This window comes from Ictidomys tridecemlineatus, chromosome 3 (assembly GCF_052094955.1).
Source record: "Ictidomys tridecemlineatus isolate mIctTri1 chromosome 3, mIctTri1.hap1, whole genome shotgun sequence".
Classification (NCBI taxonomy): domain Eukaryota; kingdom Metazoa; phylum Chordata; class Mammalia; order Rodentia; family Sciuridae; genus Ictidomys; species Ictidomys tridecemlineatus.
The window spans coordinates 203095408-203114679 of NC_135479.1; the positions used below are offsets into that span (position 1 = coordinate 203095408).

Below are 19272 nucleotides of genomic sequence, written 5' to 3' on the forward strand. Positions count from 1 at the left end.
TCTTTTTTTTTTTTTTTTTTGGCATATCTTCCAAAACCCTGTGTCAATAATTATTGCCTTTGAGGTGTGCATGCTTAAGCAGCTGTCTGGGTTGGCTCCTTGCCAGGCCCTGGAAACTCTTTTCTCCCCATCCACAAGTTATTTCTCTTACTCTGCTACACCTCTCAGCTGTGGGCTATCTTTTCTTTCCTCTTCAACACCAATTTTTAAAATATTCTTTCCTGGATTTTCTCCTCAATCACAGCTCCATACCCTCCCCGGTTACTTCCTTCACCAAGTGTATTGATGGCCTCTTCCTCATCTCATCAAACTGCTGACATCCTTTCCCCGATGACACTGTGCTCCTGGTTTCTTTTCTCTGAGGTTCCATGCTAGCTGTCTTTCTGCCATCTTCTCACTCTGCATCACATGAATTCAGCTGTCAAGATCACGTGAAATCCAAATTCTTTTTTTTTTTATTTTTTAGAAAAAGGAAAAAGAAGGTATATTTCTTTAACAGTGAAGGAAAAACACAGGGGACTCCTGTCCCAGAGGCTGTGGTTCTTTTAATGTGTGTGTTTGTTTTTAATTATTCATAACATTATGATTAAATATAACTTGCTCTAATTCAGTCCCCGGTACTTCCCCTTTCCTTCTCCCGCTCTCTCTCCATGTTCCCTTCCTTCTATTCTATTGATCTTTCTACTATTTACTTACAGTGTTTTTTTTTCTTAATTAATGACTATGGATATACATAATGATGAGATTCACTGGGTGTATTTATGTATGTTCATAGGAAAGTTAGGTCAGACTCATTCCATTTTCTTTCCTCCTTTCTCCCCTTCAATCCCCCTACTCTACTCCACTTAACTTTCTTTGATGGGAAAAAATATGGAGTGTTTCACAAATTCTCATGCCATCCTTGCACAGGGGCCATGCTAATCTTTTCTCGGTTGTTCCAATTTTAGTATATGTGCTGCCCAAGTAGGCACATGAATCTGAATTCTTAGTGATGGTCCTGACTTACCAAATGGTTACTCGATTCTATGGAAACTGCAAACACGTTGAATCTATTGCTAATGCCATTCAGTCCAGACCTCCCTACATCTGGTCTTCTTGCAGAGTCCTGTATCCCAACAATTGCCCATTCTCCACTCAGAGACGCAGGCGAGGAATTTTGTTGCTATCCACGATCCTTTCTTCTCCTTCTAGTACTCCACTTCATCAATTAACAGATTCCTTTTCCCCTTAACTATCTACTAAATCCATCTTGTTGTCTTTCCTATTTGGCCACCATACTTATTCAGGCCACCTTGATTTTGCCTACATTGTTCTAGAAAGTTCTATAGATAATTTCTTTAATACACCTTTTAGCCTTTCTACATCTTCCCTTACATCTCTCAACATGCTTAATATTAGCTTTTTAAAAGCACTAAGTACCTGGGTGTTCAATATTATCTTGCTTCACTCCTAGGATGACCCTACAGATGATTTAAACTGTTATTTTTTTGTGTCTTCACAAACTATTTTACTGTCTCCCCTCCCATGCGGCAAAGATCAAGTTCAGAGCTCAGATATACGATGTCAGAGCTTAGATATATGCAGACTTTTCCAGGAAAATATCCATTCAATCCACCTTCCCATTGTTTGCTTCATCTAGAATCTCTTGCCCTTCAATTTGTATGAGGGTCTCATGAACATTCTCTTTTCTATATCTGGAGCTCATTTGCCATCCCATCTCACCCCCTTTTCCAAATTCTTATTGAGCCTTCAAATTGTAACATCTCCAGAAAGCAATCACTAATTTTGCTACCAATTCCAGCTTGTATGCCGATGCTGTGTGCTTCCATAGCATTCTATAAATGCTATTCATGGCATTTAGGACCCTTTATTGTACTAAAGGGTCTACCCTAGAAGACAGTAAGTTTTCTGTAGTCATTTACACATTTTATTCTAACAAAACAATGTGTTTGACCATTGTATCTATCAAAATAGTGCCAGCATAAGACAACTGCATAGTGACTGTTCATTGGATGAGTAAAGGAATGAATGGTTTAGATGCAGATGATGTCACTGAAAAGAAGTGAGCAAAGAATCATGGTAGATGAGTTGTTCATTAGTGTACTAGATAAGAGCATCTGCTCATAATGAGGGTTTGGCTACAGAGAAATGGGCATAAGTAGGAGGAAAATAAAGGTCTGGAGTAACCTTAATGTTCATTAAGAAGAAATAAGATTGTTGAGGAGGGTAAGGAGAACAATTAAAATAGGATCTCAAAGACTAAGGATTTTTTGCATTTTTTTCTACAGATATTTCTGCTGCAAGGATAAAGTTCAGAGCTTAGATTTTAGATGACAAAAGCCCAAGGTGCACTAGCCATTTAATGCCAAGGGTTTTTTTTTTTTTTTTGTGTGTGTGTGTGTGTGTATGTGTTGGAGATGGTGGTGCTTGTGAAGTGGGGTCTTGGGTGGAGATAACACTGGTTGTGAAGTTTGCACTTATATAACCAAACCTAGAGTTTATACTGAGCAAATCAGGTGATCAGTATATATGGAAGGTGTACATCAGCTAGAGATTTTGATAAAGCACAGTGAGTGCAGTAAAGGAATCTTGCATAAGATAATCTATCAGTAAAAGAAACTGTTAAATTCAGTATGTATGAGATGATCCATTGCCTGTAATGATAGGAATCTACTTTTCACAAGTACATGTGTTTGTATCAAAATCAGAACTGATCATATGGTACAGTTATAAGTATTCTATTCTTCTCTAGCAGAATTGCAATAGACATGATAATTGAAATTTCTTCAAAGAAAAAATAACTATAAAGACTGAGAATCTCTTTCTTATAGTCTCCTCTTTGATTTCAATAGTGTAGAAAACTAACTGTGAGACTGGTTTCCCCATGGCAACTAATTATCCACCTAATCACTTATTTGTGGGTGGATCAATCACTCTCCAAGCATTTATTGATTCCCTATTGTGTACCCAACACGATGCTAAGTGCTGAGGGTAAACAAGAATGATCTCTACTATTGCAGTCAGCAGTGTACCTCTATGTCAATTAATCTACCCTGATCTAATGTCATTCCCTCTTTTAGATTAGTACTTGTATTAGTGGCAGAATAACCCTTTTGATAATTCATTGCCATTCATCCATTCTTTCATAGTTCTCTTTTGAGTCATCTATAACCATGGTTTCTTTTAGATAACCAACTGTTTTATCATTAAAAAAATAATAAAATGCTAATTCACCATTATTTTGAGAGATTATAGTAAGTTTCTGGAGACTTCTAATAGCAGTATCTCTTATGCTATCATATAAAATGTACTGGTTCTTAAGGAACAACATGAAATGTAATGTTTTCTGATTTGATTTCTGATCAATTCTAGATTTTTTATTAATATTTCAACTAATAACATTTCTTTAGTCTTCTTAACCTTTTGTTTCTAGAGAAAGTTCTATATTTACATTATTTGTACAGTTTCTCCTTAAATAATTATTTTCTTTGCTTTGCTCTACCATATTCATGGCTGAGAAACATGTTCCTCCAAAACTTACTTGTATATTTCTAGTTTTATTGGAGCACAGATTTACTTTAATAAGCCACTTCTTCAATAAATTTTTCTAGAGTCATAATTAAGCAATTATAGGCATGAGGACATGCTACTTCCTTTACTTATAAGTTGAGCTTTTTGTCTTAAGATAGACCAAACCATGCGACTTCTATAACCACCATTGAGGTTTATATGGAAATATTTCACTTGAATATGGAATCAATACCACAAATAACAGAAGATAAAAGAGACAAATTTGTTGCAAGATATAATTGTAAATAATATTGCCAGTGGTGAGGTTAATCCGTGAAAAAAAAACATGGAAAAAGAAGATTAGGAAAGCCTATTATTTTACATTGATAATATCTTGTACTATTTTGTAACAGATGATACACTGCTTATATTTCCTTATAGTCAAAGAATTATCCGTGCAAATGCCTCCCTTTGGTTTAAAGTAGTAGACAGTTCTAGAAATATTTTTGAAGCACTAGAAGACAATGCTATTCTTTCTTGGAAATATTTGCAAATGGGATATTTATTCATCTGTGAAGAAACCACTATGTGAAACTTAAAGGTGGTGGATGCTGAAAGCCTCCTGGGGATTAGTTTCTATTTGACTCCTATTTTCTCTGACATTTGGAAAAATGCTGACAATAAGAATTCTTAGGTTCAAACCTTTAGTTATTCTCTTTTCTTGCGTAGTCTCTTGCTAGCCACCTAAGAAGGATAACTCCTCCTGGCTGCTGGGAACAGCATAATAGGGAAAAACATTACAGATCTCCTTCAAAATTTTGCAGCATACAAATTTATAAAAACATGATCATCCCAAGAGCATTTAAAATAATCGAATTTCACTGGAACATTCTCTGCAGGACCTGCCTGAAATTTAGCCTCCTTGTACAATAGGAAGCTGTGCAGTTATCTTCTTGGAAGCCTTCACAGGAGGCCTTTGTGAGGCAGGGAACTCAGGCTAAATCTTTAATAGGAGTATCTCACAGAACCAGAGGTAAAGCCATGCACATGCAGATGAGCAACAGGCACTCATGTGAAGTCTTGGTGATGCATGTGCTTTTATTTGGTACATGCTTACATGTGCCTGGCTTTGTTTGTTTTCATGCCAATCTTCCTTATTTCATTTTGCACAGTGATGAGAGAGTTCATATTCAGCATCGCACAGCTACATAATTATGAATGCTGAGCCAGGTTTTCTAAATTTACATGCTCTGTCCCACAGAACAGCATTACAAATTAGAGATTATAAATCAATTTTGCTATCTCAAGTTGGAGACTTTTTAAAAAGCATTGCTTTATTTAACAGATTTTTCTCTGAACACTTGAATGCTTTGCCTTTGCCTTTGATTTGTGTCTTTTTATTTATTGTTTATTTTTGGAAATGTATGGAGGTATTCACAGAAAGTGAATTTTTATTTGGGATCTGACTGCTTTTTTTTTTTCTAGGACATTGTCTGGAAATTTAGTTTAACATTTTTAATGAATAAACATTGCTTATCAATCTGTCAATCAAAGAACCTTCAAAGAGAAGAAAATGTTAATTTATTCATCAACTTTGACATATGAAAATCATGTACAATTTTGCCTTCTAGCAACACAAAGACCAGAAACTAAGGACTTATATAAAAAATGAGGATTTAGAAAATCTAATGTAATACTTTGTGATGGAAACTTATGAAATAATTTCTGATTGCCAAAAGTTATAGGGCTCTGTTTTAAAAGATATTTATCTTTTTTACCAAATGTTTTAACAAAAAGAATATTCATTTCTAATATGATCTCTGAAGAAACCATGTATAGCTTTTAAGATATATTTGCTGGTCTACTCAAATCCCTAAACAATGTAGGTTGCTTTAAGTCCTACTTGTTTTCAGAAACAAATTCCAAAGACCAAAAAGATGCACAAATTTCTTAATAAGAATTTGTGGGTTATGGATGTGAAAGAAACCATCTTATGTCAAAGTAGCTACTTTCATTTCATGCAATAAACACTTATATCTTATTCCATATTTAGATAATGTAATTTTGCTTGTGGCTGTTATATTGTTTTAGAGCTTATATTTTTAGATTATTAGCAGTTAAAAATCAATTTATTGAAGAACAGATTTATAATTTAGATAGAGGCTATATTATTATGGGATACAATATAGAGCACATTGTGAGGAGTAGTAATAGTAAGTTTGTTTTTAAAACTTTTAGTTTTATTGTATGTTTGTGTATGAGTTCTAGTTGCAATGTAACATATGTATAACATATACATAAAATATATACATATTAGATAGAGGCTAGATTATTATGGGATACAATATAGAGCACATTGTGTGGAGTAGTAATAGTAAGGTTGTTTTTAAAACTTTTAGTTTTATTGTATGTTTGTGTCTGAGTTCTAGTTGCAATGTAACATGTACAAATACAAATATAAATATAATATGTACATATATGCATATAAATATGCTTAAACTGTGGATAAAAGTGAAAAAGAGTTAGAAAGCAAATATTCCAAAGGTGCATCTTTTATATCAATATTGAAATGAATCAGTTATATACTACTATTAATTATATTAAACTAAGTGACCTATTATTTATTGAGTGATAATTATGGACCAAGTAATGTGTGGATCCTCTGCATTTTTATGTATTATCAGTCCTGATAATTCTTGTGAGATGATAGTTAAAACTGTCACGAATTAAGAAAATTAAACACAAAAAGCACAACTTTTTAGAACTTAGGATGTTGCAACAAATTGATTTATATCAGAATTTTCCAAACTGTAATGTCCTAGGTTTTAAATAATGTTCTTTTCAAATAACTAAGTCCCATGATTGTTGTATTATTGCTCTATCCTTTCTGCTCTGCTCAGTGTCCAACAATACTTGCACAGAAGTATGATCCAGCTTTACCTTCAACCCTATTTTTATGCAGTTTCCCAAGCTATCTATATCATCCAGCTGTTTTCCAGGTTTCTTTCTTATAATCCTCTTTCCCTAGAGAAGTGGTGTGAATGCAGGAGTACTGGTCAAGGGACAAGGGTTGTATATGTGAACTACATGTACCAATACCCATGTGAGAAGAGCCCTTTCCTTGGGACAAAGATCATGAAGCATACTTCTTCCATGAAGAGAATCTGCTTTTCTGAGGCTCATCTTGCCGATTGGCACCTGGCTGACCTGAGTGACTCACTCTGTAGACATGTGTGGATATGCTTGCACTGTAGCTTGCAGGGAGAGTGCAGCACTGAAACAGTAGGGGACACTCTGTCTGTTACTAATGCACCATGCCTCTTCTCTAATTTCATAGCACCCTCATTATTGCAACACTGAAACCTAACAATATACCTTTAAAATATATATGTGCATTTTCATTTTTTTCAAGAAATTTATTATTTTCTAGATTTCCAAATATATTGACATCAAAGTATATATAATGCCCACTTGTGCTCAGTATAGTAGATTCCAGTCTACTATGTCCCCATTTTAATCCCGATATTGAAATTCTTTTTATTTAGTTAGCTTTATTTGTTCTAATTAGTTATACATGACAGCAGAATGCATTTTGTTTCATTGTACGCAGATGGAACTCAACTTTTCATTCCTCTTGTTGTACACAATGTAGAGTGGCACCATTTGTGCAATCATACATGTACCTAGGGTAAGAATGTCTTTCTCATCCCACCATCTTTCCTACCCCCATGGCCGATCCCCTCCCCTGAATTTTCATTTTTTAAAGGTACCAAATGAGTATGAGATGGGTTTGATAATTTTTTTTAAACTAGAGTTACCCAGATAAAATTTGAACATAGACCTATGTAATTTTGGGGCAAGATTAACTTTAGTGTAGAATGAAACGAATTCGGTGACTGAGTTGACATTTAGGGCAATGTGTCAGCTGTGTGAGCTAGTCTTATCTGTCCCTTCATTTTACAAGAAGAGAACTTTGATGTCTACTTACCAGGGTCACAGGATCATCTCTATATTTCACAAAACAAACAAACAAAAATAAACACTTTTGTTGAACACAGGTTGGTTGTAGACTTGCTCAGGGGTGAGATTGTCCTGTTGGGGCTGGAGAGCAAGGCAAGGGCGGCCACCTCAGATGAATTTGATTAGTAATTCATGTCACGAGTATCAGCAGAGGTGGAGGGAGCTAAAGAGTGAGTTGAGGGAGAAGGAACTAAGGGAGGAGGCATTTTGGGGAGGGAGTTTTAAGTCTTATATGACTCACTGAGAAAAACATAGGGAGGGAAAGCCAAATTAAAGGCAAGGGAAATGAATCAGTTTGGTGTTGCAGAGAAAGGATTAGAGGATAAAGGTGGGAAACTAGAAGGAGAAACTATGGATTAAATTCAGATACTATTTTGATACAGTTTTGGATTATTATTTTTCTGTAAGTACATAGTTTACTTATATTTATGAGAATGTCAAATTAAAACAATCTATTCTTGTTTATTATTATTTCCATATGTAACAAATTTACTCAACATATGTATTTTGGGGCAATTATTATACCAAGTGCTGGATCAAACTACATAGAAAACAAAAATAAAAACATTTTTACCTCAGACTTTGTATTTGAGAGAAAGACTTTATTTGTAAAGAGATAATCATAACTTTGGAGGAAGAAAAGAATCTATGTATTATTGATCCTAAATGAACTACACTCTGACAGATGCTGGCTTAAGAGTAACAAGCAAAAATATCTGAAATGACATTGTAAAGAAAGGTTTAGTTTGGTTGGGCCCATCAAGGAAAATTGGAAGGAATAGGTTAAATTTACCCTCTTATCTTCAAATGAAAATAATACTTTTGGGAAAACTAATAATGTCATTTATCAATTAAAACATTAACTAGATTTTTTAAATTGAAAATATTGGCCATTTTAAGAATACTGAAAACACTCATTGTCAGAATGCTGAGAGGCTATATTCATAACCAGCATGTAATCTTAAAGATGAACATTACCAGAAATAGTCATTTTATCATGACAGGTGATCAATTCCTACAGAGCACATAGCAATCCTAAATATGTATGCACCTATCAACAGTGTATCGTAACAAATATGGTAAAAACTAAGAAATAAATTAGAAGTTACAAATTCACAACAAAAGTAGAGAGTTTTTCATTCTCCTTTCAATAATTTGTAGAGCAAACATACTAAAGATCAGAGTAGAGATAGGTTTGGATAATATCAACAAACTTCATCTGATTGAATACTTAAGTTTTCATTTATATAAAAAACATACTCAACAAATTCAGGCTACACAGTTTTCTCAATGGCAAATGAAAACTTTCACCAAGATATGTCTTAAACCTGGTCACAAAGCAATATGATGACAATGAACTGTCGTCTTAGTTCAGTGCCCTGTGGATGATGCTTTAGGCTATAAGACATCCTGAAATTTCTTTCATAGCCAAGGGGTCAAGGCATGGGACAATAAAAATGAGATGGGTACACCAAGCTAAAGCATTTCAGTACTTTTGGTTCTGTATGCTTTTTTTTCCCATTGAATGATGAATTTTATGTTCTTTCTTTGCAAGATCAGGTTTTGCCACCATGATTCTATTCTTCCTATATTTTTACCCTCTTCATCATTATCAATTTGAAATTTTAAGCTACTCTACAAAAATCTCTCCAGCCTACTCTCCTATTTACTCTTCCTACCTCTAAGTCTTATTTCCTCAACGGGATTGAAATCTTTTTGAGAGCAGATGTTACACTTTAGATTTCCTTGGAAATATTGCCTAACTAAACTAATCTCTCAATAATGAGTTGTAAATTGAATGTGGTGAGTGAAGGTCAATGCCACCCTTTGTAGATTCATAGGCTTGACATACCTGTGCAGACATAATTTGAAGGTACTTCACACAAGGCCTACATATTTTACAAAGACATGTGCCAGTAACTGATGAATGGCTCTTTTATTGAATTCTGTTTTGAGTGTAATCACTCAAGGAACAAAAGTTGAGTCACAGCTGGGAGCAAAGAGACAGGAACTTTACAATACTAAGGAAATACTATTTTGAAATGATGATTCAAAGTTACTTTCAAAATTGGCATTGATCCTATTTTAAATTGAAAATTCACCAGTAATGGGTCATGATCATCATGGTGTGTGGTTTAGGGTTTTATATCTAGGTGGTTCAGATTAAGTGTCTATAGGAATTAACATATGACTAGAAGTTAGAAGTTTTGAGTGTTAATATCAAGTCAGCAAATAAGGAATTGTGAGACCTTTGTCATCATATTGCACTGAAATATTAGTTCTTTTGTATGATGAGAAGGTTCACTAAATGCCACTTTAGGTGACTTCAAGTAGAAATTTATTCATTATCTGACAGTAGAACCTCACACTTGAAGTGTTGTCCTGGACTTATAGCAGCAGCATCACTTGGGAGCTTGATGAAACTGTAAAAATCTCATCTCAGACCCTATCCCAGATCTGGCAAGAATATTAAAGTTAAAAAAACACTGTTCTTTAGTAATATGAGCCAAATTGAACGATAGCAACCATAAATATGATGCATATGTCTCTTTAAAGCAAAAGAGTCAGCTGTTATTTCTTCCCTGGAAAGCTACATCTTAAGAGTACATTACCCAATGAGTATATAATTACCATGTTGAATTTTTCTTTTTCCCTGTTATACATAAGGAGGGGCAGCATTTCACTCTTTTAGTCTTGTGTTTTGTGTATTTCAGATCTAGGAACTTCCAGGTGGAATTTGCTTTTGTGGTAGGATAAAAGCAATACATGGGCATGATTATTTTACATGGCTTCAGCAAGACAGGACTATAGTCTCTCTTTCCTCTACATATTCTAAGTGAAAGATAGACTAAATTATACTGACATAGCTTTCTGAAATGAATGAAATATTTGGTTTAATTGGTTTTGCCCATTGCTTTTCTTGACATGAGCAGTAATTAATGTATTAAACTGGATGTTGCTATTCAGAATTTCTTAATAAATGACAATCCTGGAAATCCTCCTTTTGCTTTCCCTCCAGGACAGAAGGCTTTGTCAAGTACTTAATGTTGTTGGTGATTTTCATCATGTTATGTTAATTCCCTTCCAGTATGACATTTTTCTGTTTTACTGATTTCTTAAAGGTACTCTAAATGATATTTAAGAAATAAAGCATTTGACCTAATATTTATTGATTTCAATGTTACAGTGGATCACCTTAAATGACCTGTGTACTTCATCGATTGAACCAAGCAACAACCGGATAGATGGGATGTTTTGACTTTCTATGGACACAGCCTTTGTTCATTTCTCCTTCTTCATTTTTATAAACTAAACTGAGCAAAGTGTATTTTAGCTGCCTCGACTTCTGTGTTCAAAACCTCATGGTTTTCACATTGTTAACATGTTCATTTTTCTTCACTTTAGACCACTTTGTTCCAATACAGGGAAGGGAGTTTATTTTAATACTTTTCTATCTAAGCTTATCTTCTTTCAAAGAGTCCCCACTTCCATCAATTCAAGTGGAAATGAATTTGTTACAATGATAGTCTTCTGTCCTAGAAAGCTCAAACCATTTTAGTGCAGAAAGCAGATTGATTTAGCTACTTTCCAGTATGCCTTCCCATGAGAACTAAATGGCTAAGAGGGTCAACAGACCACTGTCCCCTAGGAATCCACACACTAGCACACTCTCCTTCTCCTACTCCTCCTACTCCTTCTTCTTTCTCCAGTCCCTCCTCCTTTTCTCCTTTTTCTTCTTTTGCTTCCTACTTGTTCTTCATCTTTTTTCCCCTCTCTTTGCTGTCTACAAAAGAAAGTCTATTTTTTTCCATTCTCTCAGCTTCCATCTACTTTTATGCAAACTAAACTGCTATCACTCCATCACTGTGAGCTGCTTCCACCTGGATTCCAAGTAATGAGAAGTCAGAAAAACTTCAGTACCATCTCTAGTTGAATAGTTTTCAATTCCTCATTTTCATCTGATACCTACAATGAATGGAATGTGCCCTGTTTTATGAGCTGGTTTACAAATTAACATAGATTTAAACCATTTCCATTTCATAAGCAAAACCACAACATTTTTTGGTTTCCAAACTTACATAAATGAGAGAGAAATCCCATTATTTTGTTTAATAGAATTATCTTTCTTCTGGGTTAAAAATTGTAAAAAAGTAACAGATTAAGTAGAAAACTTCTTATGGTCTTTATGTATCACTCTACTTGGTTTAGGTGCCTGAGTGCAGGGCAGAGTGGGCACACAGTTGGATTTAATTAGGATGAGACTTTTCCCATTGATAGCAATGAAGGAAGGGCTCAGCAAGGTCATCTTTAAAGGTGTGTGCCATAAATTGATTATGAAGGTGGATCAGAGATAAGTAAGATATTGAAACAATAAAGAGTATGAGGTTAATAAGGAGATGTGGGAACAACTGACTAAAAATTAGGGAGTAATAGCAATGTGAATAAACAAAGCAAAATCTAGAGGTATGTGGGCCTAGTGAGGAGGCATATGTTGGAAACCTTAGGTTTCTGGAGGTGTCTGATTGTGAGATAGGTTAGCCAGGCATAAGTAGTCAAGCAAGGAAAAGACACTGAAGGGTGACTTAAAACCACGGGGAGCCTTTAAGCACCTGGAGGATGGGGTCTTGTAGGTTAAAACCTCTCCCAGTCATAATTACATCCCCTGAAGAAAAATGACTGGAGGCTGAAGCAGGAGGATCATGAGTTCAAAGCCGGCCTCAGCAAAAAGTGAGGTGCTAAGCAACTCAGTGAGACCCTGTCTCTAAATAAAATACAAAATAGGGCAGGGGATGTGGCTCCGTGGTTGAGTGCCTGTGAGTTCAATCTCTATACATCTCCACCCCCCCAAAAAAGATCACATTACACCCTACCAGGTGGTCTGTACTCTTTCTTATTATAAAGAGATCACAACTCTCAGTCACCCTGGCAAACAGAACATAAAAACCCTCATTAAAAAAAAAAGTTTGCTGGGCTATTCACAGGGTAATAAACTGATTAAGGGAGCAGGAAATCAAGGGTAAAACAGGGGGACTTAATTTCCTTATCTTCTACAGTGAGCACCACTCCATGCATTTCCTATATTACCCATCAAATGTCAGAAGTTGGACTTGGGCAGTATTCTAGAACCTTCCTGGTGATGAATCTGGTGAGCAGGAGCAGCATGCCTTCCCTCTCCTTTCTGAGAGCACCTATTCTCTCCCTTGAGACTATCACCCTTTCTCCCTTTGTTCTCCCTTCTAACAAACTCAAGGGCGTTACAATGAGTGACATCTCTGAACTCTTTCTGACAGGATTTTTAGAAACTTGCATAAAGGAGGCCTCTGTACTGCTTCAGTTTTGTCATAGGCCTCTGTCCTGTAACTCGATGTACATAGGGTAAAGGACGCCAGGTTGACTACAAAAACCACTTGTGTTTGTGAGATTTGGAGTAATGGGAGAAGGGTGGGAGGTTCTTATGTGACAAGTCTGGATTCATCTTTCTTCTGGAAGATGGTGATGTCAAGGTCAAGACTGGAGTGGTCTGATCATTTGGCTTTCTTTTCTGGGCTGCCTCAACCATATTTATTCAGATTAATGCATTTTGTTTCATTTTCCCCCTTTCTTCAACTATAATGTATGAGTTACATTGCTGGTCATTCATAACTGAATTTATAGACTATGCAAGACCAAGATGGGATTGTGATCTCAATAAAGGAAACTAGAGTTTGAGGTAAAACTAGATTCTCCCCTTCTGCTAGCGGGTAGGGTAGGATCTGTATAAGCAGCAGGCATCTGCTAGCTGAGAAAGCAGAGCAGGGGTAGCGTGCCAATGTCTGCTCCTAGGGTTACAGCTGGAAAAGCTGGATTCTCCTTCACTACTATCAAGTGGCATGTTATAGCTCTTAATGGTGGACCCTCAAAGCTCATGCCAATTTCTTCCTGGTTCTTATCTCACAAATTTGAAAAATAAAATCTACAGACAACAACAGAATTCAAGAATGAAAGGAATGAGAAGAAGTGACATAGAACTCCCCCAAGGTAAGAGGAGATGTCTCAGTTTAGATGTGCTAGTCTAGAGGTTAGTATAATAACCACATTAAGACTACTGATCAAAATCTATGTTGAACAGGTATTGGAAAAGTGCCAAGGTTGTTAGTCAAAATCTCTGTCAAACATGTATTGGAAAAGTACCAAGGCTATCGGCTCAGCCTTGTAGTTATCCGTGCCCTTTAGCCCTTGAGTTCAAACTTTCTTGTAACCTCCATTTGGATCCTCCTCACTCCCCAATCCACAAATCCATTTTCTTGCCACTTCAGGGCAAGGGCTTGGATGAAATGTTTTGAATGTTTCCACAGTTTAACTTCATGGAGTGGCCTTTACTTTAAAGCCTTAATGGGATCTAACTGTTTTATCTTATTCAGAAGGAGAAATAAATATCCTTAAAATAGAGAGGCAGTGTCTCTCTGGATCTTCCCTTGTCATAATAGGGCAAGTGACTGTTTTTAGATTTTCATATTTTACAGTTTTCTGAATGCATCATCAATGTCAGAAATCTGTTCTCTATATTATATTCACGGTTTTATTTATTTATTATATTTATATATTATTACACTATATTTATTGTATTAAGAATATTATATAGTATACTAATATGTATTAATATATAATTAATGTTATATATTAACATAGATATATATTATATTTAATATAGATCAGCATATTATATTGTTATATTAGGTGATAATGTGTTATTGGCTAAGGTAAAATTGGCTCAAGAACTCTTAAGAAAATTAAGTTGTAAAGGAAAACAGAGACCTGAGAGTTGAGAATTTATTATCATTTGACAAGTAATTTGAACTTTAGCCTGATGCCTGGAATTTTGAGAGATTTTTAAGGTAGAGGATGACTCAGTTAGGTTTATATTTTTAAAAGAAAGACTAATCTGTCTATTGTGGTAGAGGATTTAAAAGAGAGAAGCCTAGAAGCAAAGAAACTAATTGAAGTGATGCTGCAATCATTCATGCACTAGATTTTAGGGACACACCTAACAGGATAGAAGTAGAACGAGAGGTTGCAACAGCTTCAAGACGTATTTAGGTTGAGAGCATGACAAGATTGTTGGGTGATGAAATTAGAGAATATGAACAGAGAAGAATAAAGGAAGTCCTCAGATGTCAGTCTTGTAGGACTTTTCAAAAGATGGTGCCACTCAACTAGTAGGGAGATAAATCAGAGCAATAGGAAGGGTATCAAAACTGATTTTAGTTACATGTAGCTTGAATTGATAATGCCTGAAGATATATAGATGGATATATCTTATGAATAGTAGAACTATGTTTCTGAATCTCAGGAAAAGAGTCTAGGTGATTAAAGAGACTTGAGATTTATTAGTTCATTGATGAATTTGAGGTCACTGGTGTAGATGAAATACCTAGAAAACCAAGGTAGGACGCAATGAAAGAGGAAGAGCGAGAAAATATTTCTGGTGAGCACAATATTAAGAAGCTGTAGGGATGAAGAGTAATGAAAGAGAGGTGAGGTAGAAAATCTTAAACATCACAAGTATCCAGAAAGGTGGGTTTTCTTATATAGAAGTTGTGTTTTGAAAAATAGCAATGGAAATTGGGAGGAGGCTGACTGGCTGAATATGGAACTTAGAACCACCACCACTGAAAAGGGTGACTGAAGCAATGTTTCCAGTTATTGATAAAGTAAGATAGTTATTGTTAAAGTAAGGAGGATTTTAGAGCATATCAGGAGGGCATTAAAGTGTATAAATTTCAGGAAGCACATCAAGTGTGTCGAAATGAAAATCCATATTGGGAGACATCATGATTTGTTTTTATAGATAAGAGTGTAGGAGAAAGAAAAATACAAGACTGGAAGGCTTGTCCTCTGGGTGGTGGCAGACTATGGTGGGACAAGAAAAATTACAGAGGTACCTGGCCTGGAAATTTCGAATGTTTCTCTAAAGCAGAAAGGCTTTAGCCCTGCTCCAGGCTGATTCCAAGGGCAAGAGAAGCTGTGACTGGATCTGGGTAGTTCTAGTGACCTGGGGTTTTCCTCCCCAACAGAAAGTTATGTTACTTCTTAAAAGTTTATTCTTTAGCTTATAAAGGGAATTAAAAAGTCAAATGAAATATGTAGAATTGCCATAAGGTGACTTAAAGTTTTGGGGAAAGAGGTCTTTTCACTCCATTTATAGGGAAGGCCCAAGAATTTAAAAACATCTTTCTACTTAGCTTGCACCAACTACTTGCTAATATGGTTCTAAATTAATTCACATTTTTGATTAAAACGTACACCAGTCAAATGTCAATATTTCAGTGTCAAAATGAGTTTCTTATTTTAAACATAGATTGTGTTTATTTTTTAATTTTTATGAATTGAAAATATTAAAATTGTATCTATGAATGAACAAGAACTATTACTGTACTGTCATTTACTCATAATTCTCAGCATCATTTTTATCTGTGTCAATAATACTAGTAATCCTAGCATTATTATAATACTAGTATATACAAATTATACTAGATTACTTCTATTATAGTACTAGTAATAAAATAATACAAATTATTTGGGCAAATATTAAGAAGTTAATAAAATTTATGAAAAGTAGTTAACTCTAGTCAAAAAATTTCATTATGTTTAAAACTATAATTTCATTATGTTTAAAACTATCACTTCCAGTGTTTGAAGAAGAAGGTAGTTTTTTTGTTGATTTTATGAATATATGGATTTATGAACAAATACATCTTTAGCTATTTTGAAATCTCTAACTCAATCCAAATAAACGAATAAATGATATATTCTCCTTAAAATACACATCATAGTGTGTGTAAGAGGAAAACTTCAGCAAAGGGCAACTGGTGTGACACTAAGATATTCTGATACCATGAATAAATTATCCCAGCATGTTTTAGCACACCTGACTGAACAAGCCTCTGCTCTCAAGATTTGGACCTTCTACAACACGTCAATTATCTGTTAAGTCATCTCCATTTATTTCCCAGGTTAACCAGGAACTCAGAGTTGCCAGAGGGATGGCTTGCATCACAAACCCCAGGAAGTTTGAACTGTAGCCAGCTACACAATGAAGATGTTCCAGAATAGCTGTTATTCTTGGTTCAGACAAATTCCACCAGCACAAGTGTTCAGTAGAATTAATACATCAAGGCATTCATGTTTTAACTCATATACCTAATTCTTTCAGAGTTCCTGCTTTATTTCATCGTTTTATTCAAATATTTAGTTTATTATTTCTCTGGGTGTTGTGATCTTAAGAATGGGCTAAAATAAAGTAACTATCTATGCTATACAACTTATTTTTTTTTTAAATTAAGCCCTAAAGAAAAGTTATCTTTGTGTTTATTAAAATTGTTTAACATCTACTCAAATCTAATTCTTGCCATGATTAGGCTTTAAATAAAGACATGTTTACATTGTTACTTACATCTCTTAATGAGAGTATCTCTAATTTCCATCTTGAAAAACTATGGGGAAAATAGTAAAATTACAATAAAGTTAAAAAATATCCACAATATATTGTGGCAGTGAAGACTAGCTCTAATATAATGTTTCACCTGCTTGAGTTAGAAGTCCTTCCAGTGCATGAGCCACTAAAGAAATATTTGGCCAAGCTCATGGGAGTCTTTGTTGGAAACTCTTCATAATTTTTTTTTTATTTGTGTGTGGCAGCAGATGTGACTGGCATTCTCTGCCACATGAGATGCAGTTAAGATTTGGGGTGGTGCTTCTTACTTACAAAGCCTTTCAGTCAGAATGATTTTGTCATGCTTGTTTAAAACTATTCAGGAAACTAAAACAGAGTGACTGGGCATCTTATGATAGAATGATATCCTCCTAAAGCAACTGAAACTTTGAAATTGTGATTCATTTATGGGGAAAAATATGCATATTTTTCAATTATAGGTAACTTCATGTTTGACTGTAACATTTATAACTGCATAATATTAGAAAACTGGAAAAATCATGGAATATTTGGGGGAAAATGATTGTGGTGACTAAAATAAGGATTGCTCTTGATTGCCAAGAGTGTGTCTCTGATATTACGTTTCTTGTGACTCAACTAGTCGAGGAATATATACATCAAAGACAATCCGAGAGTCCCTCCCCCCACCCATTTTCCTGGGCATAATTACAGGTTCAGAGGTAAGTAGAGGAATCCAGCCACATTAACCCACTCAGATTTTCTTCCCTCTGGAACTACAGGGCTATCTAAATGAGAAATCAGGCCACACTGAAAAGAATTGTGTGCAATCAGAAAGGATATAAACAAGCAGAGATGAGCCAAAATGAGAACAGCATGAAGAATCCAGACACGGGAAGGTCCAGAAAAGTCCTGAGGCTCTTCTTTGCAGCTCTTCCTTGACTTCTATCAGCTCCCACAAAAGCTTTGTTAGCTTCACAAATCAATGAAGTAGAGCAGGTTTGGGAGAATTCTTCTTATACAGCTTCACGTATGTGAGTAATGTCACCAATGAAATAATGCAAGCAAGTTATCTAAGAGCAGACGGCCTCTGATGTGTGCATTGCTAGTGCACTTCACCAAGTCATTCAATGTATTTACAAAATGACAGGGCTGGCGGGGCATCCCTCTGGTCACAGCCATGTTATTGCAGATCCTCAAGCATGCTTTACAGTAAGAAGTAAGCAAATGTTTGTTGACATCTTTAGTGATTCAGAACTGAATTTCACAAGGCAAGATAGTTTAGTGTCTTCCCATATGCCATAAACTTCTTTCTTATGTTGATCTGGAATACCTTGTTTTGTGTTTTGATACTAAATAGCTTCCTAGAGTCCATAGAAACAGTGTACTTCTCCTGAAAAACAAACATTTTAAAATATTTGAAAGTAGTTCCCATATTGTCCTCAAGTCAGGTTTTTTTCCAAGACAAATATCCCAAGTTGTTCTAAATATTTCTTAGATATGCTAATCCTAGAACTGGGCTTGTGGTATCATATTTCATTGGGGTAAAATCTTTCATAGACACTTGTAGTATTTACTTCTAATTCACTGTTCCAGAGATACTGAAAAACTTAAAATTTCAATATGTAAAATCTTCATTAAATTAAAAATTAAAAATTGTTATGTTTTCTGAGGGAGAAACCTTTGAAAAACATACAGGAAAAAAAGCCATACAGAATTGAATTCATATGGACAATTCTAGTTGATACACATTATTTAGGTATTTGGAGTTATAAAAGGGAACATCCAAAAATCGTATCTCAGAAATCTGCTTGTATGCAGAATTATAATCCCATGCAATCCTCTACCATCTCCAAAATCTCTCACAGATATAGGCATACGATCAACACAGCTACTGCAAGCTAGGCTGTCTCCTTTCCCTGTTTTTTTTTTTCTTTTCATTACCCAATTTATTTTTATCTTACTTTTCTCTCCTTTACATGTATCCTACTGTGCTTAAGACTTGGGATTATTTGTAAGGAAATGCAGTCTCAGATATGTAATGTACCAAATAAATCAGATTTGAAACTTGTTATAGTTATCTGTAACATATTACCTCAAAATTTAAGCCAGGAGTCTGGGAGCAACTGAGGAGGTGGTTCTGGCTCAGGTTTCCCAGGAGGCTGCAGTCAGCTGCCCTGGCTGGCTGTAGTCTGATCTAAAGCTCCATCTGTGACTGCAGAAACTCTTCAAGCTGACTCACAGGATTTTTGGCAGATTCAGATCCTTGATGGCTGTTGCCCAGAGGAAGCTTGACTTTGCTGTCACCTGGG

The 19272-nt window shown here is 35.3% G+C and overlaps 1 non-coding gene across 1 annotated transcript; it reads right to left on the reverse strand.

The window, feature by feature from the left end:
• Nucleotides 1-864: 864 nt before the first annotated feature.
• LOC120890466 (U6 spliceosomal RNA) lies at nt 865-971 on the reverse strand. The gene has a single exon (XR_005734681.2). It is a non-coding gene; the product is annotated as a U6 spliceosomal RNA (small nuclear RNA).
• Nucleotides 972-19272: the final 18301 nt, after the last annotated feature.